The sequence below is a fragment of the Erinaceus europaeus genome, chromosome 4 (assembly GCF_950295315.1).
Source record: "Erinaceus europaeus chromosome 4, mEriEur2.1, whole genome shotgun sequence".
Taxonomy (NCBI): domain Eukaryota; kingdom Metazoa; phylum Chordata; class Mammalia; order Eulipotyphla; family Erinaceidae; genus Erinaceus; species Erinaceus europaeus.
This window is the reverse complement of record NC_080165.1, coordinates 69,898,364-69,924,965: the sequence shown is the minus strand read 5'-3', so window position 1 is coordinate 69,924,965 and position 26,602 is coordinate 69,898,364. Positions and strand designations below refer to the sequence as shown.

The 26,602-nt window shown below is 39.5% G+C and overlaps 1 protein-coding gene across 4 annotated transcripts in view; it reads left to right on the top strand.

Moving 5' to 3' along the window:
• The window catches only part of SUPT3H (SPT3 homolog, SAGA and STAGA complex component), a 442,460-nt gene that overhangs the window by 363,873 nt on the left and 51,985 nt on the right, over positions 1–26,602 (top strand). The window lies entirely within an intron of this gene.

Here is a 26,602-nt window from a genome sequence, read left to right as displayed (position 1 = left end):
GATGATGATGGCTTTATAATATAGTTTAAGGTCTGGGAGTGTGATGCCTCCATTTCTGTTTCTTTTCCTTAAGATGGTTTTGGCAATTCTAGGTGTTTTCAGGTTCCAGATAAATGATTGTAGTGTTTGTTCTATTCTCTTAAAGAAGTCTGGTGGAACTTTGATGGGTATTGCATTAAATTTGTATATGGCTCTGGGGAGAATATTCATTTTGATGATATTTATTCTTCCAATCCATGAGCATGGGATATCTTTCCATTTCTTGCTATCAGTTTCTATCTCCTTGAGTAGCGACTCATAGTTTTCAGTATACAAGTCTTTCACTTCTTTGGTCAACTTTATTCCTAGGTATTTGATTTATTTTGCTGAATCAGTAAATGGGAGTGATTTCTAGATGTCTTCTTCTTCAGATTTAGTGTTTGCATAAAGAAATGCCACTGATTTTTGTACATTGATTTTGTAGCCTGATACCTTGCTATATTGCCTAACAACTTCCAGTAATTTTCTACTGGATTCTTTAGGTCTTTCTATGTATACTATCATATCATCTGCAAATAGTGAGAGCTTGACTTCTTCCCTTACAATCTGTATCCCTTTGATTTCTTTCTCTTGCCTCATTGCTATGGCAAGAACTTCCAATACTATGTTGAAGAGTAACGGTGACAGTGGACAGCCCTGTCTAGTCCCCGATCTGAGGGGGAATGCTTTCAGCTTCTGTCCATTGAGTATGATGTTGGCTGTAGGTTTGCTATATATAGACTCCACTATCTTGAGGAATTTCCCATCTATTCCCATTTTTTGTAGAGTTTTGAGCATGAATGGTTGTTGGATTTTGTCAAAGGCTTTCTCTGCATCTATTGAGATAATCATGTGGTTTTTGGCTTTGCTTTTATTGATGTGATGAATGACATTGATTGACTTACGGATGTTGAACCAGCCTTGCATTCCTGGGATGAATCCCACTTGGTCATGATGAACAATCTTTTTGATGTGTTGCTGTATCCGGTTGGCCTAGATCTTGTTTAATATTTTGGCATCTATGTTCATCAGAGATATTGGTCTGTAGTTTTCCTTTTTTGTTCTGTCCCTATCAGCTTTTGGTATCAGGGTGATGTTGGCTTCATAAAAGGTGGAAGGGAGTATTCCTGTTTCTTCAATCTTATGGAATAGCTTAAGAAGTATGGGTATTAACTGTTTCCTGAAAGTTTTGTAGAATTCGTTTGTGAAGCCATCTGGTCCAGGACTTTTGTTGTTGGGGAGATTCTTAATAACGGTTTCAATTTCTTTGTCTTTTATTGGTGCATTTAGATTTTGTAGTTCTTCTTGTTTCAGTTTTGGAAGTGCGTAGGTTTCTAGGAATTGTTCCATTTCTTCCAGATTCTCTAGCTTGGTGGCATATAGTTCTTTATAGAAGTTTCGCAGAATTCTATGGATTTCTGTGGTGTCAGTTGTGATATCTCCTGCATCGTTTACAATTCTATTAATTTGAGTCTTCTCTCTTTTTTGTTTGGTGAGTCTGGCTAGGGGTTTGTCAATTTTGTTTAATCTTTCAAAGAACCAACATTTGGCTTCATTGATCTTTTGTATGGTTCTTTTATATTTCTGCTCTAACTTTGGTGATTTCTGTCCTTCTGGTTCCTTTAGGGTTCCTTTGTTCCTCTTCCTCTAAGTCCTTGAGGTGTGTAGTAAGGTCGTTCATTTGGGCTTCTTCTTGGTGTTTAATATGTGATTGTATGGCTATAAGTTTCCCTCTCAGTACTGCTTTCGCTGTGTCCCAAATATTTTGATAGGTTGTGTCTTCATTTTCATTAGTTTCCAGGAACATTTGAATTTCCTGTTTGAGTGAGTCTCTGACCCAGTGGTTCTTAAGGAGCATGTTGTTTAGTTTCCAAATTCTATGTCTTTTAATAATTTTCCGTTTGTTGTTAAAAGTTAGTTTTACTCCACTGTGGTCTGAGAAGATACTTGGGATGATTTCAATGCTCTTGAATTTATTGATGCTGTCTTTGTGGCCTAACATGTGGTATATCCTTGAGTATGTGTTATGTGGATTTGAAAAGAAGGTGTATTCCAGTTTTTTGGGGTGGAGGAGTCTGAAAATGTCCAAGAGGTCTAGTCTGTCGATCTCTTCATTCAATTCTCTTGTATCTTTATTGGTTCTCTGCTTTGTTGATCTGTCTAAGTGTGAGAGTGCGGTATTGAAGTCTCCCACTATTATTGTATTACTATTGATGTATTTTTGAAATTCTTTCAGTAGATGCTTAATGTATTTAGATGGTCCCTCGTTGGGTGCATAGATGTTAATAATTGTTATGTCTTCTTGGCTGATTGATCCTCTAATCATTATGTAATGTCCTTGCCTATCTTTTATTACTTTATTTAATTTAAAATCTATCGTGTCTGAGATGAGAATGGCTGTTCCTGCCCTTTTTTGTGGACCATTAGCCTGTATGATAGTTTTCCATCCTTTCACTTTAAGTCTGTGTTTATCTTGTTGTGACAGATGGGATTGTTGCAAGCAGCATATGGTTGGGTTATGTTTTCTGATCCATCCCCCCACCCTGTGCCTTTTGATGGGTGAGTTTAAGCCATTGACATTTATTGATATTATGGATTTAATGTATTGTAGTGCCATTGTTCTAAAAAACAATTTGTTTACTCTGATATATTGCAAGTATTATAGTGATGTTCTTGTTTATAAGAGGTCTTTTAGTATCTCTTTCAGGGCCGGCTTGGTGATAGTTGCCTCTTTTAACTGTTGTTTGTCTAAGAAGGTTTTGATCCCTCCATCTAGCTTGAATGAAAGTCTAGCAGGATATATTATCCTTGGTTGAAACCCTTTTTCATTCAGGGCTCGATAGATATCTTGCCACTCCCTTCTGGCTTTTAGAGTTTGAGTTGAGAAATCTGCAGATAGTCTTATGGGTTTTCCCCTGTATGTGACTTTTTGTTTCTCTCTTGCAGCCTTTAGGATCCTTTCTTTATCCTTACTTCTTCTCATTGTGACTATGATGTGTCTTGGTGTCTTCAGGTCTGGGTTGATTCTGTTTGGTACTCTCTGGGCCTCTTGAACCTTGATATCCTTTCTGTTATTCAGGTCTGGGAAGTTTTCTTGTATTATTTCCTCTAGAATGTTTTCTTCCCCTTCCTCTCTTTCTTCCTCTGGCAGGCCAATTATACGAATGTTACTTCTTTTGAGATCATTCCATATGTCTCTGTTGTTGTTTTCAGTGTCTCTCAATCTCTTTTTAAGCTCTTTCACCTCTTTCTTAGTTTTCTCTAACTCATTCTCTGTCTGACTAATTCTGTTTTCTGCTTCTGTTAGTCTGCTTTCCCTTGCCTCAGCTTCTTTCTTCATTACAGCTATTTCAGCTTTCAGTTCTCTAATTGTCTCAAGATAATCAGTATTTTCCTTGGGGGTCTCAACTGTTGTTTCCCTAATACTGCCATTCCTTTCCTCCAATGTTGTTTTCATTTCTGTGATTAATAAGTTTATTATTGCTTGCATACTTTTCTTATCTATGGTTACTTCTGACTGATTTGTAGTTTCTTCTGGGCTCTTGTCTTCATTCATTGGGGTAGCAGTTTTATTTGTTTTTAATCTACCCATTTTTTTTATGTGTTTCTCTCTTTTTTTTATGCTCTGTTGTTCCTCAGTTGTTGTGTTTTGAGCACAAGTAACACTGTACTAAATACCTTTATGACAATTGCACTCACCAACCTCCGGAATTACAGTAGCAACTGAAGTATTGAAGGAGTTTAATCGTTACCAGTTAGCCAAACAATTTCTCCAGTCCCTGAAAAAATAGTAACCAAATCCCAGTGAAGAAAGAGAAAAGAAAGAGAGGATAGCAAGAATAGACAGTTATGCAAATCTACTATCCAGTGTATATTCTAGGGGTAACAAGAGTGTAAAGGGAACTAGAGCAGAGATACACACATAGAGAGTCCACTCTGGGTCAGATTTCTTCCCCAAAGTAATTCACAAATTCAGAAAGCCAAAGAAGAAAGAAGTGTATGACGAGATTAAAAAAAAAGAGAGAGAGAGAGATAAGAGAGAGAAAAGGGAGAAGATAAGAAGAAGAGTTGTAATTAAAGAGCAGTGCGAGGAACTTCCCAAATGTGTATCAGTGAATTTAAAAAAAAAAAACAAAAAAAACACCCTGTTTGGTGGTATGGGGTATCCTGCTAGTAGCTAGTCCCAGGCACTGCTTATGGGGGGGGGCAGGAAGGATGTATGCTTGAAAATTAAAAGGAAGAAAAAAGAATTTTTTTCCCCTACTCTTATTCCTAACCCAAATTAAGTTATAGACACCTCCTTGGTGTCACCGCTATGGCCCCTTATTGGCTGGCCTGCTAAAGGCAGAAAATCCTATTGTTTACAAGAGATGTGTCCGGAGCTCAAAGGCTAGCCGCTTCTCAGTCCGCCATCTTCCGGGAAACCCCCACCTCCAGACTTTTTTAAAGGATTTCTCAAAAATGAAAACTAGCTCCAAGTCCTTTGATCCAATGAGAGCTATACTCAACAAGTCTTTGGATCCGCCCTCAGGGTCGCGGTGGACCCTGGAGACTCCCAAGAGGAAGCCCCCGAGCTAAAGTGCTCTCTCCGGGTCCTCTGCCCGCCGCGCTCTGCAACTGGCGGAGGAGCCGCCTGGGAATTCTGGAGCCCCGCTAGTCCGTGTCACCCTTACTCTAATTCTTAACCCAAATTAAATTGTAATCACTTCTTTGGTGTCCCCCCTTATTGACTGGACTGCTAAAGTGAGAAAATCCTACCGTTGCCGACGATGCGATCAGAGCACTCGCTGTTAGCGACTTCTCAGTCCGCCATCTTCCTAACTCCCCCCTGCCGGTGTCTTTCTTTCTCTCCCCCTCTCTGTCTTCCCCTCCATTCTCCATTTCTCTCTGTCCTATCCAACAAAGGTGACATCAGTAACAACAATAATAACTATAACGATAAAATAACAAGGGCAACAAAAGGGAATAAGTAAATATTAAAAAAAAGGTTAGGTGTAGAGTAGGCACTCAACAAAAATTTATGGAGTTCATGTTTCTTTCTTTTTTTTTTTTTTAAGAAAGGATTAATTAACAAAACCATAGGGTAGGAGGGGTACAATTCCACACAATTCCCACCACCCAATCTCCATATCCCACCCCCTCCCCTGATAGCTTTCCCATTCTCTAGCCCTCTGGGAGCATGGACCCAGGGTCATTGTGGGTTGCAGAAGGTGGAAGGTCTGGCTTCTGTAATTGCTTCCCCGCTGAACATGGGCGTTGACTGGTCGGTCCGTACTCCCAGTCTGCCTCTCTCTTTCCCTAGTAGGATGGGTCTCTGAGGAAGCGGAGCTCCAGGACACATTGGTGGGGTCTTCAGTCCAGGGAAGCCTGGCTGGCATCCTGATGACATCTGGAACCTGGTGACTGAAAAGAGAGTTAACATACAAAGCCAAACTAATTGTTGAGCAATCATGGAACCAAAGCTTGGAATAGTGGAGAGGAAGTGTTGGGGGATACTCACTGTAAACTCCAGTGTACTTCTGCTTTCAGGTATATATTTTGCAGTAGTTTATGGATACGTGTGAACATAAGCTCTCTCTCACAGAAACTGGTGTATATCTAGGTTTTGGGACTTTGTTAGAAAGTGAACCACCTGATATGGAATTAGAGTCTACTATGAAAGGAAAGGTCTCACCCGAGTAATGAAGTTGAAGGGTTGTCATTCCACACATGAAGTCTCTGGACACAGTCTGAAGTGAAGCATGTTGAGGTGGCAATCGTTGTGTTGGTTAGGTTGTGATCAGCAGATGCAATATTATTTGATATGGATTGGGAGAGGCATACGGGAAAGTGGGCCCTATCCAAGGGTTCCAGGACTGGGGGAAGTAGAGGCTCTATAGTGGAGATGTGAGGTTCCTGCTGTCTTAGGGTTCAAAAAGACAATCGATAGTTAATGTTATCATCACATTATTTGTTAATTGGGTTAACTTTGAAAAGTCCTTTTGTTAGGGTTTGCTTGTACAGTACCCAGTATCTTGTATATAGCTGTGCTATTGGTTGCTTCTGATCTACTTGGTCTAGGCTTTTGAGAGAGTCTGCATATCCAATACACAGCCTATATATTAAAAAGATTCAGTTTGTGTTTTGAAAAACTTTGAGACATACAATTAATTTTCCCCCTCTCGTATTAATTAACTAGTGATTTATATGTCTACATTTTACTAGGAATGTACATAAACACCATTCCCACCACCAAAAGGCTGTGACCCATCCCTCCCACCCACTCCCACCCCCCACTGTCCCAGGAAGCTGCATGTCTACCCCTCACCACATTTTTTTTACTTTGGTGCCCTACTTACAATTTGGTCCAGAAACAATCAAATACTTAGAGGAAAACATTGGTAAAACACTTTCCCACCTACACCTCAAGGACATCTTTGATGAATCAAACCCAGTTGCAAGGAAGACTAAAGCAGAAACAAATCAATGGGACTACATCAAATTGAAAAGCTTCTGCACATCCAGAGAAACTATTAAACAAACAGAGAGACCCCTCACAGAATGGGAGAAGATCTTCACATGCCATAAATCAGACAAGAAACTAATCACCAAAATATATAAAGAGCTCAGCAAACTTAGCACCAAAAAAGCAAATGACCCCATCCAAAAATGGGCAGAGGATATGAACAAAACATTCACCTCAGAGGAGATCCAAAAGGCTAACAAACATATGAAAAACTGTTCTGGGTCACTGATTGTCAGAGAAATGCAAATTAAGACAACACTAAGATACCACCTCACTCCTGTAAGAATGGCATACATCAAAAAGGACAGCAGCAACAAATGCTGGAGAGGTTGTGGGGACAGAGGAACACTTTTACATTGCTGGTGAGAATGTAAATTGGTACAGCCTCTGTGGAGAGCAGTCTGGAAAACTCTCACAAGGCTAGACATGGGCCTTCCATATGATCCAGTAATTCCTCTCCTGGGGTTATACCCCAAGGCCTCCATAACACCCAACCAAAAAGGGGTGTGTACTCCTATGTTCATAGCAGCACAATTCATAATAGCTAAAACCTGGAAGTAACCCAGGTGCCCAACAACAGATGAGTGGCTGAGAAAGCGGTGGTATATATACACAATGGAATACTATGCAGCTATCGAGAACAATGAGCCCACCTTCTCTGACCCATCTTGGACAGAGCTAGAAGGAATTATGTTAAGTGAGCTAAGTCAGAAAGATAAAGATGAGTATGGGATGATCCCACTCATCAACAAAAGTTGACTAAGAAGATCTGAAAGGGAAACTAAAAGCAGGACCTGACCAAATTGTAAGTAGGGCACCAAAGGAGTTCATGTTTCAGGATGTATTTAAGGTCCTAAGGGAATCAGTGACTTCAAGGTCAGTGTGATATAGAGTTTGAGAACCTGTCCTCTTGAGCAACAATCTGAGTTCACATCTCTCTGACCTTGTGCGTGTCCTATAACCACAACATGTTGTGTTAATATAAGTGAAGTTGTTAGTGCCTGAGACAGAGTGAATATGCCTTCTTGCCTTATTATTATCATAAAGGAACAGAAGCTGCTTTTTCTTTAATTCTTACAAGACTGTTGTCTGAGGGGTACAGTGTCACACATTCCCAAAATACTTACTGCCACACTTTCCCCAATTAGGATGAAGTAGGTCATTATTACAGATATAACTGTTGTCTTGATTTGTATTTCCTTGATAAAAATTGATAGTGTGCATTTTTGTATACCATTGGCCATCTGTATATGTTTATTGGTAAAGTTTCTATTCAGATCTTCTCCCCATTTTTTTTTTTTTGATGGGGCTGTTTGATTTTCTATTGTTGTGTCTTAGGAGTTCTTTATGTAGCTTGGATATTAACCTTTTGGTATTTGATATATCAGAATATTTTCGTCCAGTAGGTTGTCTGTTTTGGCCTGTTTTTGTTGTACAGGAACTTTTTAGTTTGATCAAATGCTATGTGTGCTTTTTTTGGGGTGGAAGGGAGAAGGTTAGTATGAGAGAGAGAGAGAGAGAAAGAAAAAGGGCAGGTGCATGGAAGAAGTGAGGGTTCCTTCACCACACAGTTTTTCAGAGGACCAAATCCTTCAGTATCCTTCAATCAGAAAAAAATTAAGTGAAAATGTAAAATTGAAACCTTGCAGAAATTCATCCTCTAAAGCCATTTTGTGGTGGGTGCTATAGCACATGTTCATAGCTTCATGGGATTATTTAGTGTAGTTAATGAAGATGAATCAGGTCTGAGCATGTCACAGTCAAGCATAGTGCATAATTACTGAAACAATTATCTATCTAAAAGGTGAGGGGGGGAAGCAAAAATGGAAAGGTTACTACAGTGAGAATTTTGTGTAGTATCACTCATTTTTCTTTTTTTTTTCCACCTCTTTTTTTTTTAATTTTTTATTTAAGAAAGGATTAATGAACAAAAGCATAAGGTAGGAGGGGTACAACTCCACACAATTCCCACCACCCAATCTCCATAACCCACCCCCTCCCATGATAGCTTTCCCATTCTCTAGCCCTCTGGGAGCATGGACCCAGGGTCATTGTGGGTTACAGAAGGTAGAAGGTCTGGCTTCTGTAATTGCTTCCCCGCTGAACATGGGCGTTGACTGGTTGGTCCATACTCCCAGTCGGCCTCTATCTTTCCCTAGTAAGGTGTGTCTCTGGGGAAGCTGAGCTCCAGGACACATTGGTGAGGTCTTCAATCCAGGGAAGCCTGGCCAGCATCCTGGTGGCATCTGGAACCTGGTGATTGAAAAGAGAGTTAACATACGAAGCCAAACAATTTGTTGAGCAATCATGGATCCCAGGCTTGGAATAGTGGAGAGGAAGTGTTAGGGAGGTACTCACTGCAAACTCTAGTGTACTTCTGCTTTCAGGTATATATTTTGCAGTAGTTTATGGGTACGTGTGAACATAAGCTCTCTCTCACAGAAACTGGTGTATATCTAGGTTTTGGGACTTTGTTAGAAAGTGAACCACCTGAGATGAAATTAGAGTATACTATGAAAGGAAAGGTCTCACCGGAGTAATGAAGTTGAAGGGTTGTCATTCCACACTTGAAGTCTCTGGACACAGTCTGAAGTGAAGCATGTTGAGGTGGCAATCTTTGTGTTGATTAGGTTGCGATCAGCAGATGCAATATTATTTGATATGGATTGGGAGAGGCATACGGGAAAGTGGGCCCTATCCAAGGGTTCCAGGACTGGGGGAAGTAGAGGCTCTATAGTGGAGATGTGAGGTTCCTGCTGTCTTAGGGTTCAAAAAGACAATCGATAGTTAATGTTATCATCACATTATTTGTTAATTGGGTTAACTTTGAAAAGTCCTTTTGTTAGGGTTTGCTGTACAGTACCCAGTATCTTGTATATAGCTGTGCTATTGGATGCTTCTAATCTGCTTGGTCTAGGCTTTTGAGAGAGTCCGCATATCAAATACACAGCCTATATATTAAAAAGATTCAGTTTGTGTTTTGAGAAATTTTGAGACATACAATTGATTTTCCCCCTCTCATATTAATTAACTACTGATTTATATGTCTACATTTTGCTAGGAGTGTACATAAACACTATTCCCACCACCAAAAGACTGTGATCCATCCCTCCCACCCACTCCCACCCCCACTGGCCCAGGAAGCTGCATGTCTACCCCTCACCACTGGGTTTTTTTTACTTTGGTGCCCTACTTACAATTTGATCCGGTTCTGCTTTTAGTTTCCCTTTCAGATCTTCTTAGTCAACTTCTGTTGATGAGTGGGATCATCCCATACTCATCTTTATCTTTCTGACTTAGTTCACTTAACATAATTCCTTTTAGCTCTGCCCAAGATGGGTCAGAGAAGGTGGGTTCATTGTTCTTGATAGCTGCATAGTATTCCATTGTGTATATATACCACAGCTTTCTCAGCCACTCATCTGGTGTTGGGCACCTGGGTTGCTTCCAGGTTTTAGCTATTATGAAGTGTGCTGCTATGAACATAGGAGTACACACCTCTTTTTGGTTGGGTGTTATATCACTCATTTTTCTAACTCTGACCTAAGTACTTTGTTTTTAGAGTTTTTTTATTTCTTTTTTCAATTTTTTTTAAAAAATTATTTACTTTCCCTTTTGTTGCCCTTGTTTTTCATTGTTTTCAATGAAAAACAAGTTATTGTTGTTATTGATGTCGTCGTTGTTGTACAGGACAGAGAGAAATGGAAAGAGATGGGGAAGACAGAGAGGGGGAGAGAAAAATAGACACCTGCAGACCTGTTTCAATGATTGTGAAGCGACTCCCTTACAGGTGGGGAGCCGGGGGCTCGAACCAGGTTCCTTGTGCCAGTCCTTGCACTTTGCACAACGTGCGCTTAACCCGCTGAACTACCACCCGACTCCTTGACCTAAGTACTTTAAGATAGTTGAATCAGTTCCTTTCTTCCTCACTAGAATACAATAAAAATTAGAAGCAAAGTCTTGCATTTCTCCAGTGCTAGAAAAACACATGTGATATCATTAGTGGTCTTCAAATGTCTGAGGATGATGGATTTTCCATTTCCTTTGGCACCCAAATTTATTTAAGAGAGAGAGACAGAGAGAGAAGCAGGCCAGCCTTTGGGACTTCTCTTTTTTAAACAATGAGTCAGCTGTCATCCCTTTGGCAGGTTCAGTTCCTGGAAGAATTGACAAGTCAAAGTGGTGTGAGTCTATTTTGAATTTTCCCATAGAAGCAGTGTTGGGAGTTTTTATTTGTAACCAAGGTGCCCAGCTTTTCAAAGAACTAGCTATAGACAACAAGATTTTATCAGTTAAATCAGTTAGAGAAAACACTCCAATGTGTGTGTGGTACGGTGTGGAACTATACATTGTAATCTTGCAACCTTATAACCTATTAATCACTAAAAAAAATTTTAAAGAACATACTCTAATTTAATTTCATAATATAAGATGTATATTGTAAGCCATATGGAATATTGATTTTTCCATCATATTATTAAGGAACTGTAAAGTGTCTATTAAACACTAGTTTGAAAATCTTAAAGGCTGTTTGGGAAAATTTCACCAAAGAGAAGGACTCTTTAATAATGACTCTATAATAATGAAGTCACTCTTCTGCCAACAAGTTTTAGAGAGTATTTCAAGGGATCAATTTGAAACTGGATTCATTTCCTCATAATTACCTTATAATTAGATTTGTGCTGTGGTAGATTCAAGTATAAGTGTGCTTCTTGTGAGTCATCCTGCAGTGTCTTTCCAAGACCACTTATTCACTGGTATAAGAATCTTTATTCTCAAACTCTACTCACCCCAGCCAGTCTGGGAAACTTTTTATTCTGTTGATGTTGTTGTGGCTTCACTCTATTTCTGCAGTTAGATAAATTTTTATAGATTTTAAAAGCTCATGAAAAGGTATTATTCAAAATTACTGGAAATATTCCAGTGAGAGAAGGTGAAAAAAATATTATCTTCCTGTGATTCCTACACATGGAAAAATCCTCACGTCTTTGATGCTTACATCTAGAATTCAATTCTCTGAAGTAGATCTACTGTCTGTGTACACCATCTGTCAGTACTCACAGACTTGTCATGATCTCTTATGTCTCCCACAAAAGAGAAGGCTTAGTCTATGGGTCTTATTCCTTTACTTGAAAGTGTTGAATATAATCTGAATCTGTACCTCTGGATCAAGGCTGGGGAATGTCTGGTCAGTGGGCTGTGTAAAACCCACAAAATCATTTGGTTTGGCCCTGCCAAGGACTGGAGCTTTTTTTTTTTTTCATTGCAACATTAAGTGCTAATTTTTAAGTTGATAATATTGTATAGCTTGTGAATAATGCTTAATAAATATCCACATGGTCCATGTCAGAAAAAAGGTTGCCTATCCCCGCTCAAGATGAATCTATAGCTTATTATAAATATAAATGTAACTATGCAAGAGGTGATTGAAAGCCAAGATAAGTGGTAGCTACACAGCATTTGCATACTTTTTGTACATATGAACACACACACACACGAGAGGTAGGTAGAATGTAAAAACAATAGCAAAAAAATTCCAGTTTCCCTAGACTCTAAAAAGTGAAAATATGGAAAAAAATAAAAGTTTGGCATTCTAGTCATAAATCTCCAAGACTCTTTTATATTTGAGAGTGCTTTTGTCTTCATAACTGCAGAGAACACTTGGAGCAAGTGGATCATTTTATTTCAATTGCTTCTCCGGCACTGGCCCTAAGGGACAGACTTGATGATCTAATGGGTCTTTTCCATCCCTCATATATATAATTTTGGCCATTCTGTGGCTGCTTCTTATTGCTTTAAATAACCTATCTTAATTCAAAAAGCATACATCTGGATTTGACCTGCCTAATACATGTCAAGAATTGTGTGTCCTTTCAGAGTCCCACCAGGGATTCTGAGAGACAAAAGAGCATGAAAGAAAGTAGAGAGAAGTGGGAAGACTCTGAATGAAACAATGCTCTGTTTTAGTTCAGTTTTTGTTTTTCAGCAATGAAAACTCTCAGGCCTCTTTGAATCTTGTTGTCGTTGTTGTTATTGTGGTTGCTGTTAAAAACAAATCCAAGCACTGATAAAGTCTTATTTTAGTAAGTTTTAAAAATTGCTGTTTCTGTCTCTTGAAAGTTGTTCTCCCATTAAGTAGCATTTTCTTTCTCAGGAGATGATCATCATTTCTGACCAATTATTGGCTTCATGCCTACTGTATAAGTTCTCAGATTCAAATGTCTAAAGAGGAAGTAGTATTTATACATTGATCCAAACGTTAGCCAGTGGTGGTCTTTAGGCCAGGTGTGTTGGGAGCATTTTTACAAACACATGCTGACTGTCTTCTCCCCAACTGACTGCATCACTAACACTACGAATTATATTTTTTAAATGTATAAATATGCAGCTTTTATAGTTGTTGTGCAGGTCAGACATCTGGTTCATCTGCTGGAATAGCTATCCTTTGTTCTTCCTGAACAGTGATTTTTCATTTAATATGTAGCTCTCAAAAGTGGTTGTCACTTAATATATTTCTCCTGCACATTTCTGGGTACTTCCTAAAATTATTCTTCCAGACAAGAAAAACTGTGGGCCATGTTTGCATGTCTTTTTGTCTATCAGTCTGCCTTAATCTTCCTCCAAGTCTAACTCGGATTGAAAGCTGATATATTTTTTTTTCCTTTTCTTCAGGTCCTTACAATAATAGGCAAGTCAAACTAGGATGAAAAATTGTGATCCACAATGGAGTTCTACTTGGCCATTTAGAAAGATGCCATTGTGTTTTTTGGGATAAAATGGGTAGGATTGGAGTTGGTTGTGCCAAGTGAAATAAGTAATAAAATGAAAGACAAGCATTAGGTGGTTTCAGTCATGTGAAACATAGATAACCAAAACAAACAGTTGACAAGTAAATAATAGTCTTGGGGCCAGGCAGTGGCACACCTGATTGAATGTACATGTTACAATGTGCAAGGACCTGGATTCAAGCTCCTGGTCCCCACTGTAGGTAAAGCAGTGCTGCAGGTGTCTCTCTTTCTCTATCTTCCATCTCCACCTTCCCTCTTTATTTCACTCTGTCTATCTAATACATATAAATAGTATATTTAAAAAAGAGAGAGAGAGAAAATAATAGGAGTAAACAAACTTATTCTTAGACTCTGGAAAACCATGATGACTATTAGAGGAAAAGGCAAGGATGGGGTTATAAGATGGGTCTAGTTGGTGTAATGGCACAAGAACTTTGGTGGTATATATATATATATATATATATATATATATATATATATATATATACACACACACACACACACACACATATACATACACACAGGCAGGGGTGAAACTATGCTCATATGTTGTCAACCACTGTTAAATCAGTTTTAAAAATAGAAAAAAAAATAGAATTCATCTGAGTGCTTACCTATAGCTGTCCTCTATAGAAGCCGCTATTGCTATAAACTAGAATTTTGTTCATTTATTCACTTGACAAACATGTGTTGACCATGTCCTATACTTAAGGTACTTCACTTACATTAAGCTAATTCAATATATGGCATCCAAGCATAACTTAGTTTCAGATATCACATATAAACTGAAATTAGTCTCAAAATAGCAAAGTCATATAAGCACCTGTATTGCCCTTCAAAAAAGAAACGGAATTGCGGCAGGGAAGGGCAGGCAGTGGTGCACCAAGTATAGCACATATATTAACATGTACAGGAACTAGGGTTCAAGCCCCAATCCCTACCTGCAGAGGAGAAATCTCAGTGCTAGGAAATCAGTGTCTCTTTGTCTCTTCCTCCCCAACTCCTCCCTCCCCTCAACTTATCTCATCACAATCAGCACAAGAAAGAAAAAGGAAAAATGACCACCAAAAGCAGTGGATTTATAACGCAGGTTTCAAGCCCCAGTGATATCCTGGTGTTGATAAAAGAGAGGACTTCCAGAGGCGGGGCTATGGAGTAGTAGCAACTATGTTTCTCTCCTCTCCCAGTTCAACTAGGACTACGAAAGAAGACCACCTGGAACCACAACAAGGCAGGACTAGAATGACTTCAGGAACCCACCAAACCACCAGTGAGTGCAAACATGTGTGGCTCATGGACAGGGAGTAGCCTATGGAGAGATTGAGCAGATGGTAACAGTCTGGTAAACTTACCAGTTGAGGCACCACCTCCAGTCTATTTTACCAACAAAAAGACAGCTGAAGGGAGGAGAGGACTCTCCTAAGATTCAACAGATGCAACTGTGAGTCTCCATTGCTACTGCCCTCAGAGGCTGGAGCAGCAGGAGGGAAGACCTGTGCTGACATCTGGGAATAGAGAACTGACCAGGAAACTCAGGAGAATAACTACACCTCGGTGGCCTAGCATTGGGGCTATATAGTGAGAGCCTTTCGAAATCATTCTCCTGATGAGAGCATGGTGAATAACTGCCTCAGATCCTACAGACTATAAATGAGACTTTTTTTACAAACTCACAGAGCCCAGCATGTTACCTAGCTTGGCAGAGAAGCTGAATTGAGCTTGGAGCTTTGGATCCCTGGGATGTGAGAGTCTCTTTGCATAACCACTATGCTAACTCTCCCCCACCCTGCTTTAACTCTTAATTAGGACTGATTAACCTAAGAAGCCTGCTTATAGTTTAAAAGCCCTCAGGATCCCATAGCCTATAGGGAAGAAAAGGAACAAAAGAGGCTTTTAACAGCCTCTGTGCTCCAACTCAGAGATTGAAATAATATTTAAACAACGGTTAATTTCCACAACTGTGAACTCTTTAAGTACCTTACTTAGACACAAGTCAATCCAGGCAAGAGTGATCAGTAATTGGAAAAGTACTGAGAGAGGGACCTCATAACATACTATATAGAATGATTAAACCACCAAGAAGAAATCTTGGAGCAATGAGCCAGGATAAGAGTCCACCTAAAAGCCCCCCAAAGGTTGAACCACAAAACATAATAGCTGAGAACTTCTCTAGTCTAGACAACATCAAAGAAATAAAGGTTCCAGAAGCCCAGAGGGTCCCAAACAGAATTAACCCAGACTTTAAGACACGAAGACACATGATATTTAGAATGGAAAGGAATAAGTATAAAGAAAGGATCCTGAAGGCTGCAAGAGAAAAACACTCACGTACAGAGGAAAACCCATAAGATTAGCAGCAGACTTCTCCACACAAACAGTATAATCAGAAGAGAATGGCAAGATATCTATCAAGTGCTCAATGAGAAAGACTTTCAATCAAGACTACTGTGTCCTGCTAGACTGTCATTCAGACTAGATGGAGGCATAAAAACCTTCTCAGACAAGGAACAGTTGAAAGAATCAACTATCACCAAGTCTGCCCTGAAAGAAGTTCTGAAAGATATCCTATAAACAGTCAGACTATCATAAATACACCATATATCAGAACACTCTAAAAACTACAAGAATGACATTAAAATATCTTCCATCTATCATATCAATAAATGTCAATGACCTGAATTCACCTATTAAAAGGCACAGAGTAGGTAGATGGATCAGAAAACACAACCCAACAATATGATGTCTACAGGAAAGCCACCTAACTCAACAAGACAAACACAGACTCAAAGTGAAAGGATGGAAAACTATCATACAGGCCAATGGCCCACAAAAAAAGGGCATGAACAGCTATACTCATATCTGACACGACAGACTTTAAAATAAATAAAATTTTAAAAAATAGGGATGGACACTACTTAATGCTCAGAGGATCAGTCAACCACGAGGACTTAACTATTATTAGCATCTATGCACCCAGTGAGAAGCCATCTTGATACATCAAACATCTACTGAAAGAGCTACAGCAATATATAAACAGCAACACAGTCACAGTAGAGGATTTCAACAAAGCCCTCTCTCAACTTGACAGATCTTCGAGGCAGAAAATCAATAAAGAAATGAGGCAGCTAAATGAGGAGATTGATAAACTAGAACTGTTAGACATTTTCAGAGTCATTCATCCCAAGAAACTGGAATACACATCCTACTCAAGTCCACATGGGTCATTCTCAAGGATAGACCATATGTTAGGCCACAAAAACAGCATCAGCAAATTCAAGAGCATTGAAATCATCCCAAGCATCTTCTCAGACCACCACAGTGAAGTTAAACTAACAGTGAACAATCAACAAAAGATTAGTAATAGTCCCAAAATGTGGAAGCTCAACAGTATACTCCTTAACAACTACTGGGTCAAAGAGGAAATCAAGGAAGAAATAAAAATGTTTTGAGAGTTCAATAAAAATGAATACACAAGCTATCAAAATATTTGGGACATAGCCAAGACAGTACTGAGAGTACTCGTTCATAGTCATACAAGCACACATTAGGAAACCAGAAAAAGCACAAATAAACAGCCTGGTTGCACATCTTAAAGACCTAGAAGAAGAAGAACAAAGGAACCCTAAAGCAACCAGAAGGACAGAAATAACTAAAGTTAGGGCAGAAATAAGTAACATTGAAAATAAGAAAACCATACAAAAGATCAACGAAAGTAAATGTTGGTTTTTCAAAAGAGTGAACAAAATCAACAACCCTTTAGCCAGACTCTCAAAATATAAAAGGGAGAAGACCAAAATAAATCAGATAGTAAATGAAAGAGGAGATATCACAACAGACACCACAGAAATTCAACATTTCATGCGAGGTTTCTATAAACAACTATATGCCACCAAGCTAGAGAACCTGGAAGAAAGGGACAATTTCCTAGATACCTACAAACTTCCAAAACTAAATAAAGAGGAAGTAGATAACATGAACAGGCCCATCACAGCTAATAATATTGAAACAGTTATCCTTCCCAAAAATAAAAGTCCTAGACCAGATGGATTTACAAATGAACTCTACAAGACCTTCAAAGAAGAACTGATACCTCTACTTTTAAAAGTCTTCCATAAGATTGAAGACACTGGAATACTCCCTTCCACCTTCAATGAAGCCAACACCACTTGGATACCAAAAACAGACAGGGACACAACCAAAAAAGAAAACTACAGACCACTATCTCTGATGAACATAGATGCTACAATATTGCACACAATTCTAGCCTACCAGATACAGCAGTATATTAAAAAGATTGTACATCGTGATCAAGTGGGGTTTATCCCAGGCATGCAAAGTTGGTTTAATATACGTATATCAATCAACGTGATCCACAACATCAATAAAAGCAAGACCAAAAACCACATGGTCTTATCAATAGATACAGAGAAAGCCTTTGCCAATATCCAACATCCCTTTATGATCAAAACACTACAAAAAATGGGAATAATGGAAAACTCTTCAAGATAGTGGAGTCTATATATATATATATATATATATATATATATATATATATATATATATATAGCAAACCTACAGCCAACATCATACTCAATGGTGAAAAACTGGAAGCATTTCCCCTCAGATTAAGTACTAGACAGGGATGCCCACTATCACCATTACTATTCAACAAAGTGTTGTAAGTTCTTGCCATAGCAGTCAGGCAGGAGGAGGGAATTAAAGGCATACAGATTGGAAGAGAAGAAGTCAAACTCTCCCTATTTGCAGATAACATGATAATATACATGGAAAAACCTAAGGAATCCAGCAGTTATCTTTTGGATATTGTCAGGCAATACAGTACGTTGTCAGGCTACATAATTAACATTCAAAAGTCAGTGGCATTCCTCTATGCAAACACTGAGTTAGAAGAAGTTGAAATTCAGAAATCAATTTCAAAAACAATAAAATATCTAGGAATTAACCTAACCAAAGAAGTGAAAGACTTGTATACTGAAAATTATGAGTCACTACTCAAGGAAATGGAAAAAGACACAAAGAAGTGGAAAGATATTCTATGTTCATGGGTTGGAAGAATTAACATCATCAAAATGAATATACTACCCAGAGCCATATACAAATTTAATGCTATCCCCATCAAGATCCCAACCACATTTTTTAGGATAATTGAACAAATGCTACAAATGTTTATCTGGAACCAGAAAAGACCTAGAATTGCCAAAACAGTCTTGAGAAGAAAGAACAAAACCAGAGGCACTCCCAGATCTCAAATTGTATTATTTGGCCATTGACATCAAAACTGCTTGGTACTGGAACATGAATAGACACACTGACCAGTGGCATAGAATTGAGAGCCCAGAAGTAAGCCCCCACACCTATGGACATCTAATCTTTGACAAAGGTGCCCAGACTATTAAATGGGGAAAGCAGAATCTCTTGAACAAATAGTGTTGGAAAACATGGGTTGAAACATGAAGAATGAAACTGAACCACTATATTTCACCAAATACAAAAGTAAATTCCAAGTGGATCAAGGACTTGACTGTTAGACCAGAAAATATCAGATACTTAGAGGAAAATATTGGCAGAATTCTTTTCTGCATAAAGTTTAAAGACATCTTCAATGAAACGAATCCAATTACAAAGAAGACTGAGGCAAGCATAAACCTATGGACTACATCAAATTAAAAAGCTTCTGCACAGCTAAAGAAACTACTACCCAAACCAAGAGACCCCACACAGAATGGGAGAAGATCTTTACATGCCATACATCAGACAAGAGGCTGATCACCAGAATATATAAAGAACTTGAAAATCTCAACAACAAGAAAACAAATAACCCCATCCAAAAATGGGGAGAGTACATGGACAAAATATTCACCACAGAAGAGATCGAAAATTCCGAGAAACACATGAAAAAATGCTCCAAGTCTCTGATTGTCAGAGAAAGGCAAATAAAGACAACAATGAGATATCACTTCACTCCTGTGAGAATGTCATACATCAGAAAAGGTAACGGCAGCAGATGCTGGAGATGTTGTGGGTTCAAAGGAACCCTCCTGCACTGCTGATGGGAATGTAAATGGGTCCAGCCTCTGTGGAGAACAGTCTGGAGAACTCTCAGAAGGCTAGAAATGCACCTACCCTATGACCCTGCAATTCCTCTCCTTGGGATATATCCTAAGGAACCCAACACACCAATACAAAAAGATCTGTAAACACATATATTCTTGGCAGGACAATTTGTAATAGCCAAAACCTGGAAGCAACTCAGGTGTCCATCAACAGATGAGTGGCTGAGCAAGTTGTGGTATATATATACAATGGAATACTACTCAGCTATAAAAAATGCTGACTTCACCATTTTCAGCCGATCTTGGATGGACCTTGAAAAATTCATGTTAAGAAAATAAGTCAGAAACAGAAGGATGAATAAGGGATGATCTCACTCTCAAGCAGAAGTTGAAAAACAAGATCAGAAAAGCAAACACAAGTAGAACCTGGAATGGAGTTGGTGTATTACACCAAAGTAAAAGACTCTGGGGGTGAGTGGGCGGGGGAGAGTACAGGCCCAAAAAGGATGACAGAGGACCTAGTGGGGGCTGTATTATTATGTGGGAAACTGAGAAATGTTATGTAAAAACGATTGTATTTAATGTCAAATGTAAAACATGAATCGCCCAGTAAAGAAAAAAAAGTATGATATATATATATAAAAAAAAAAAAAGACAAACTAAAAAAAGAGATAAAAAAGAGTGGACTGGGTGGCTATAGCGGGTTAAGCACACAAGGGGTCCAAGGCCCTGGCTCCAGACCTGTCAGGGAGGGGAGTAGCGTGCCAAGCAGTGAAGCAGGTCAGCAGATGTCTTTCTCCCCTCTCTCTTCCTCTCCTCTCTGGATTTCTCTCAGTCCTATCCAACTACAGCAGCATTAACAACAACAAGGGCAACAAAATGGCTTAGGGTTAGGGTTAGGGTTAGGGTTAGGGTTAGGGTTAGGGGTTTAGGGTTAGGGTTAGTGTTAACCTAATGCCCTCCAGGAGCAGTGGATTCGAATGTACTGAGCTCCAGCAATAACACTGTAGGCAATAAATAGATGGAAGGAAGGAAGGAAGGAAGGAAGGAAGGAAGGAAGGAAGGAAAGGAGGGAGGAAGGGAGGAGGGAAGGATGTATTGGGATGAAGTAATGGAAAATGCTAGGTTGTGTATTCGTTGTTCTGATTTTTTCTGTTCTATCACTGAATCTGAGATTTGGCTAGTTATTTAAACTCCTAGACCATAATTTTCTTATTGGAAGTGGAGATAGTAATCTAACCTGCTTTCCTGATTTTGGTGTATCTCACATGAAATAAGAAAAACATCTTAATAAATAGAGACTGCTGTGCAAGTATGCTTATAAAATATATGTCACTGGTACCAGCTAAAGCTAAACGATGAAGATAAATTAAGGAAGATGTCTCAAAAGCAATAAAACCTCTCATAAAAAGGTTTACTTAGGGAGTCAGGCAGTAGCCCAGTAGGTTAAGCACATGTGGCGTGAAGTACAAGGGCCTGCATAAGGATCCCAGTTCAAGCCCCTGACTCTCCACCTGCAGGGGAGTCTCTTCACAGAAGGTAAAGAAGGTCTGCAGGTGTCTGTCTTTCTCTCCCCCTCTCTCTTTCCCTCCTCCCTCCATTTCTTTCTGCCCTAACAAAAATTTTAATTTAATTAATTTATTTATAAAATGGAAATACTGACAAGACCATAGGATAAGAGGGGTACAATTTCCACTACCAGAGCTCCATATCCCATCCCTCCCGATAGCTTTTCTATTCTTTATCCCTCTGGGAATATGGACCCAGGGTCATTATGGGGTAAAAAGGTGGAAGGTGTGGCTTCTGCAATTGCTTCTCTGCTAAACATAGGTGTTGGCAGATCGATCCATACTCCCAGCCTGCCTCTCTCTTTCCCTAATGGGGCAGGGCTCTGGGGAAGCAGAGCTCCAGGACACATTTGTGGGGTATCTGTCCAGGGAAGTCCAGTTGGCATCATGGTAGCATCTGGAACCTGGTGGCTGAAAAAGACTTAACATATAAAGCCACACAAACTGTTGATTAACCATGAACCTAAAGGCTGGAATATTGCAGATGAAGAGTTGGGGGATCTCTGCTTTGGAATTAGATAGTAGGTCTATTTTAGGTATATTGCAAAGGGCCCGTGACTTTACTAGTTTTTGCCTGAGCCTGACATCTGATATGCAGGTGGACCCAAGTTATTGTCTGGGGAGATGGTGCCATGCCTGGAAAAAGAACTAGAAAGCTGGATCAGAGAAGAGAGTAGCTCCCAAATATGGGAAAAGTGTATAAATATTGTTGACTGTAAACCCCATTGATTTGACCTGGGCCCCATATTCAGTGCAGGAGCCTGTGTAACCTCTGCATCACTATAGGTCCGAAGTTACATTCTATGGTCATAATGAGGCTGAAGGGTTGACATTCCACGCCTAACATCTCTGGACACATTCTGAAGAGAAGCATGCTGAGGTGGTACTCATTGTTTTGAATAGGTTGGAATCAGCAGATGCAATATCAGTTGGTTTGAATTGAGGGAAGCATGCTGGAAAGTGAGCCCCATCCTAGTGATTCCAGGACTGGGAGAAATTTGGGCTTTATAGAGGAAGCGGGTGTTTCCTGCTGTCTTATGGTTTAAGAGGGCAATAGATAGTTATTGCTATAATCAAATTATTTGCCAATTGGGTTGTGAAAATCTCATTGTTAGGATTTGCTGTATCATAAACAACATCACCATAATTTATGTCCTTTGACATTATTTATATATATCTGTATCTTATAAAGTAACACCACCAGTTGCTTCTGTTCTCCTGGTCTAAGCTTTTAGGAGAATCAACATTTCAAAGATTCAGCCTATGGTTTGTGCATTAAAAAGTTTGAGACATTCAATCAATTTTTCCCCTCTCATATTAATTAAATAATGATTTATATGACTACAAATTAATAGGGGTGTATATAAACACCATTCCCACCACCAAAAGACTGTGTCCATCCCATCCTCTTCCCACCCTCACCCCCTATGCCTCCCAGTGAAGCTGAATATCCACCCTCACCCTCAACCCAGAGATTTTTACTTTGGTGCCCTCCTCCAAAGTCAGTCAGGTTCTGCTTTGAGTTTCCCTTTCTGTTCTTCTTCCTCAACCTCTATTTATGAGTGGGATCATCCCATACTCATCTTTATCTTTGTGACTTAGCTCGCTTAACATAATTCCTTCTGGCTCCTTCCAAGATGGGTCAGAGAAGGTGTGTTTATTGTTCTTTATATATATATTTTTCCCTTTTGTTGCCCTTGTTTATTATTGTTGTAGTTATTATTGTTGTTATTGATGTCATCACTGTTGGATAGGACAGAGAGAAACAGAGAGAGAAGGGGAAGACACAGAGGGGGAGAGAAAGATAGACACCTTCAGACCTGCTTCACCGCCTGTGAAGTGACACCCCTGCAGGTGGGGAGCTGGGGGCTCCAACCAGGATCCTTAAACCTGTCCTTGCACTTGGCACCCCACCGCACTACCGCCTGACTCCCTGGGTTCATTGTTCTTAATAGCTGTGTAGTATTCCATTGTGTATATATACCACAGCATTCTCAGCCATTCATCTGTTGTTGGGCACCTGGGTTGCTTCCAGGTTTAAGCTATTACAAATTGTCCTGCTATGAACATAGGAGTACATATATCTTTTTGGTTGGGTGTTATGGAGTCCTTGGGGTATATCCCTAGGAGAGGAATTACTGGGTCATCTGGAAGGTCCTTGTGAGCGTTCTCCAGACTGCTCTCCACAGAGGTTGGACCAATTTACATTCCCACCAGCAGTGCAGAAGGGTTCCTCTGTCCCCACAGCCTCTCCAGCATTTGTTGCTGCTGTCCTTTTTGATGTATGCCATTCACATAGGGGTGAGATGGTATCTCAGTGTTGTCTTTATTTGCATTTCTCTGACAATCAGTGACCTGGAGCAATTTTTCATGTGTTTGTTGGCCTTTTGGATCTCTTCTGTAGTGAATGTTTTGTTCATCTCCTCTCCCCATTTTTGGATGGGGTCATTTGCTTTTTTTTGTTGCTAAGTTTGCTGAGCTCTTTGTATATTTTGGTGATTAGTCTCTTTGTCTCTTGTATGGCATGTGAAGATCTCCCATTCTGTAAAGGGTCTCTTTGTTTGTGTGATGGTTCTTCGGCTGTGCAGAAGCTTTTCAATTTGATGTAGTCACACGATTTGTTTCTGCTTTGGTTTTCCTTGCAGTTGGGTTTGTATCATCAAAGATGTCCTTGAGGTTTAGGTGGGAAAGTGTTCCACCAATGTTTTCCTCTAAGTACTTGATAGTTTCTGCTCTAACACCCAGGTCCTTGATCCATTTGGAGTTGACTTTTGTTTCTGGTGAGATAAAGTGATTCAGTTTCATTCTTCTGCATGTTTCACCCCAGTTTTCCCAGCACCATTTATTGAAGAATTTAAAAAAATTATAGAATGGAAATATTGTCAGGACTGTAGGATAAGAGGGGTGCATTTCCACACAGTGCCCACCCCAAGAGCTTCATATCCTTTATCAGGCAATTTTGATTACAATGGCCCTATAATGTGTTTTTGAGATCTGTGAGCGTGATGCCTCCAGGTGTTTTTTTTTTCCCCTGGAAGATTGCTTTGACAATTCTGGATATTTTCTGATTTCAGATAAACTTTATAGTTTTTGTTCTATTCTCTTAAAAAAATGGTGAGTCCTGATGGGGACTGTATTAAATCTTTATATGGCTCTGGATAGAATAATTATTTTGGCAATGTTAATTCTTCCAGTCCATGAACATGGGATATCTTTCCACTTCTTTGTATCTTTTTCTATTTCCTTCAATAGTAACTTAATATTCAGTATACATATCCTTCACTTCTTGTGTTAGGTTTATTCCTAGATATTTGATTGTTTTTCTGTGATAATAAATGGGATCAGTTCCTGAATTTCTTCTCCTAACTTAGCATTTACACAGAGAAATGCCACTGATTTTTGTTTATTAAATTGTAACCTAAAAAATTGTAACCTGCCACCCTACTAATGGTATATTACTTAATAATTTGGTACAGAGCTAAGAGGAAATTCATAACTGTATAGGCACACATTAGGAAATAAGAAAAAGTTTAAGTAAACAACCTTACTTCACACCTCAAGGATTTACAGAAATAATAAAGGATGCCTAAATTGATCATGAATGACATATATAACAAAAAGAAGGGGGAGGGAGGCTGGACAGTGGCACATCCATTTAAGTGCACATATTATCAAGCTCAAGGAACTGGGTTCGAACCCTTGCTCCCCACCTGCAGGGGGGGGCCACATCATGATTGTGAAAGCAGTTTTACAGATGTCTATCTTTCCCTATCTTTATCTCTCCCTCCCCTCTCAATTTCTCTCTGTCCAATTTAATGAAAATTAGGGGGGGAGAGGAAGGCCACTAGGAGCAGTGGATTTATAGTGCTGGCACCAAGCCCTAGCAAGAACCCTGGTGGCAATTAAAAAATAAATAAATAAAAATTAGGGCAGAAATAAATAGCATTGGGGACCGGGTGGTGGCGCACCTGGTTCAGCGTACATATTACAGTGAACAAGGACCCAGGGCTCCCTTCCTAGGGCCCCAGGTAATGGGGTTCCCTGGTTGTGACTGAAGAGTCATCATTAAAGTATGCCAGTCTCTTGCCCTTATTCAGCCTTTTGTAGTCTCCAGAGTTATTGCTGGGGATCAGTGTCTGCACTATGAATTCACTGCTCCTGGAGGCCATTTTTCCCACTTTTTGTTGCCCTTGTTGTTGTTGTTGCTGTTGAATAAGACAGAAACAAGAGGAGGGGGAAATGGGGAGATAAAGAGAGACACCTGTAGACCTGCTTCACTGCCTGTGAAGTGACCCCACACACACACACACACACACAGGTGGGAAGCGAACCGGGATCCTTGAAGGAGTCCTCGCGCTTCGCTCTATATGCGCTTAACTCGCTGTGCTACCAACCAGTACCCCTCTCGTTATCTTTGCCCATTTCTCCCACTCTGGGATTATGGACCAGGATTCTTTATGGTTGCAGAATGTGGGAATTCTGGCTTTTGTGATTGCTTCTCTAGGGCCAAAATGTAACACACCAGGATGAGTGCACACATTATCATGCTCAGGAAACTGGGTTCAAGCCCCTTGTGCCCACTTTCAGGTGTCAGAGCTTCACAAGCAGTGAAGGTGTCTCTCTTTTTCTATCTTCACCTCACCTTTCAATTTCTCTCTGTTTTATCAAATAAAAGAGGGGGGGAAGGAGAAAAGAAAAGAAAAAATTGGTCACCAGCAGTGGTGAATCCATTGTGTAGGTACCAAACCTCAGTGATAACCCTGGTGGTAATGTAATAATATTTATTACTGTTATTATCATTTATAATCACAGAGATCTCACATCAGTTAAAAGATATATGTCTAATGAATTATTGAAAATAGTCAGTGGGTCCAGTACGTCTCCAACTATAGTCTTATAGTAATTTAGGCTGACATCTCACAGGTGAAAAATAAGAGCTGAAGGAAAGAAAAGGAATTGCAGAGTGCCCCCTATGTGTGAAAATTCCATTTGAAAAGTAATTTCCAACCAGTAATATGATAGCTAGAGTAAGTCAAGTGATAATTGGTGTATATATAATCAGGAATATTAAGTGTTATTTTCACAATTCTGGTTCCCTGTAGTAAATATTTATGTAATGGCTAATCTAACTTGTAAGTAATCATGACAGCTCTACTTTAATGTGCAGCTACTTTGATTGTGACCAGACTTGTAGTGTCAGGTTATTTACAGAAATATTGCCCTCCTCCCTACCCAGTTGTTCCTTGAGAAAGCTAGTGGCTTTTTATGATTAGCAAAGGAACTCTATCAGCAGTTGGAGAAGCATATCGTAGTTAACACAATTCCAATATTATATTCAAGGAAAAAAGTGACAATTCTCAGGGATTAGCTCCCAGAGAATTGTCCTGATTTATGCGCAAGGATTCAATCTGAGTCCTAATGTCAGCTACTAAGAAAAAGTCACATTCATATGTTTTATATATCTAATGTATATAAGATATATATACATATATTTTATTGATTTATTATTGGATAGAGACAGCCAGAAATTGAGAGGGGAAGAGGAGATAGAGGGGGAGAGAGAGAGAGACAGAGAGACACCTACAGCCCGGCTTCACCACTCATGAAGCCTCCCCACCTGCAGGTGGGGACCAGGGGCTTGAACCTGGT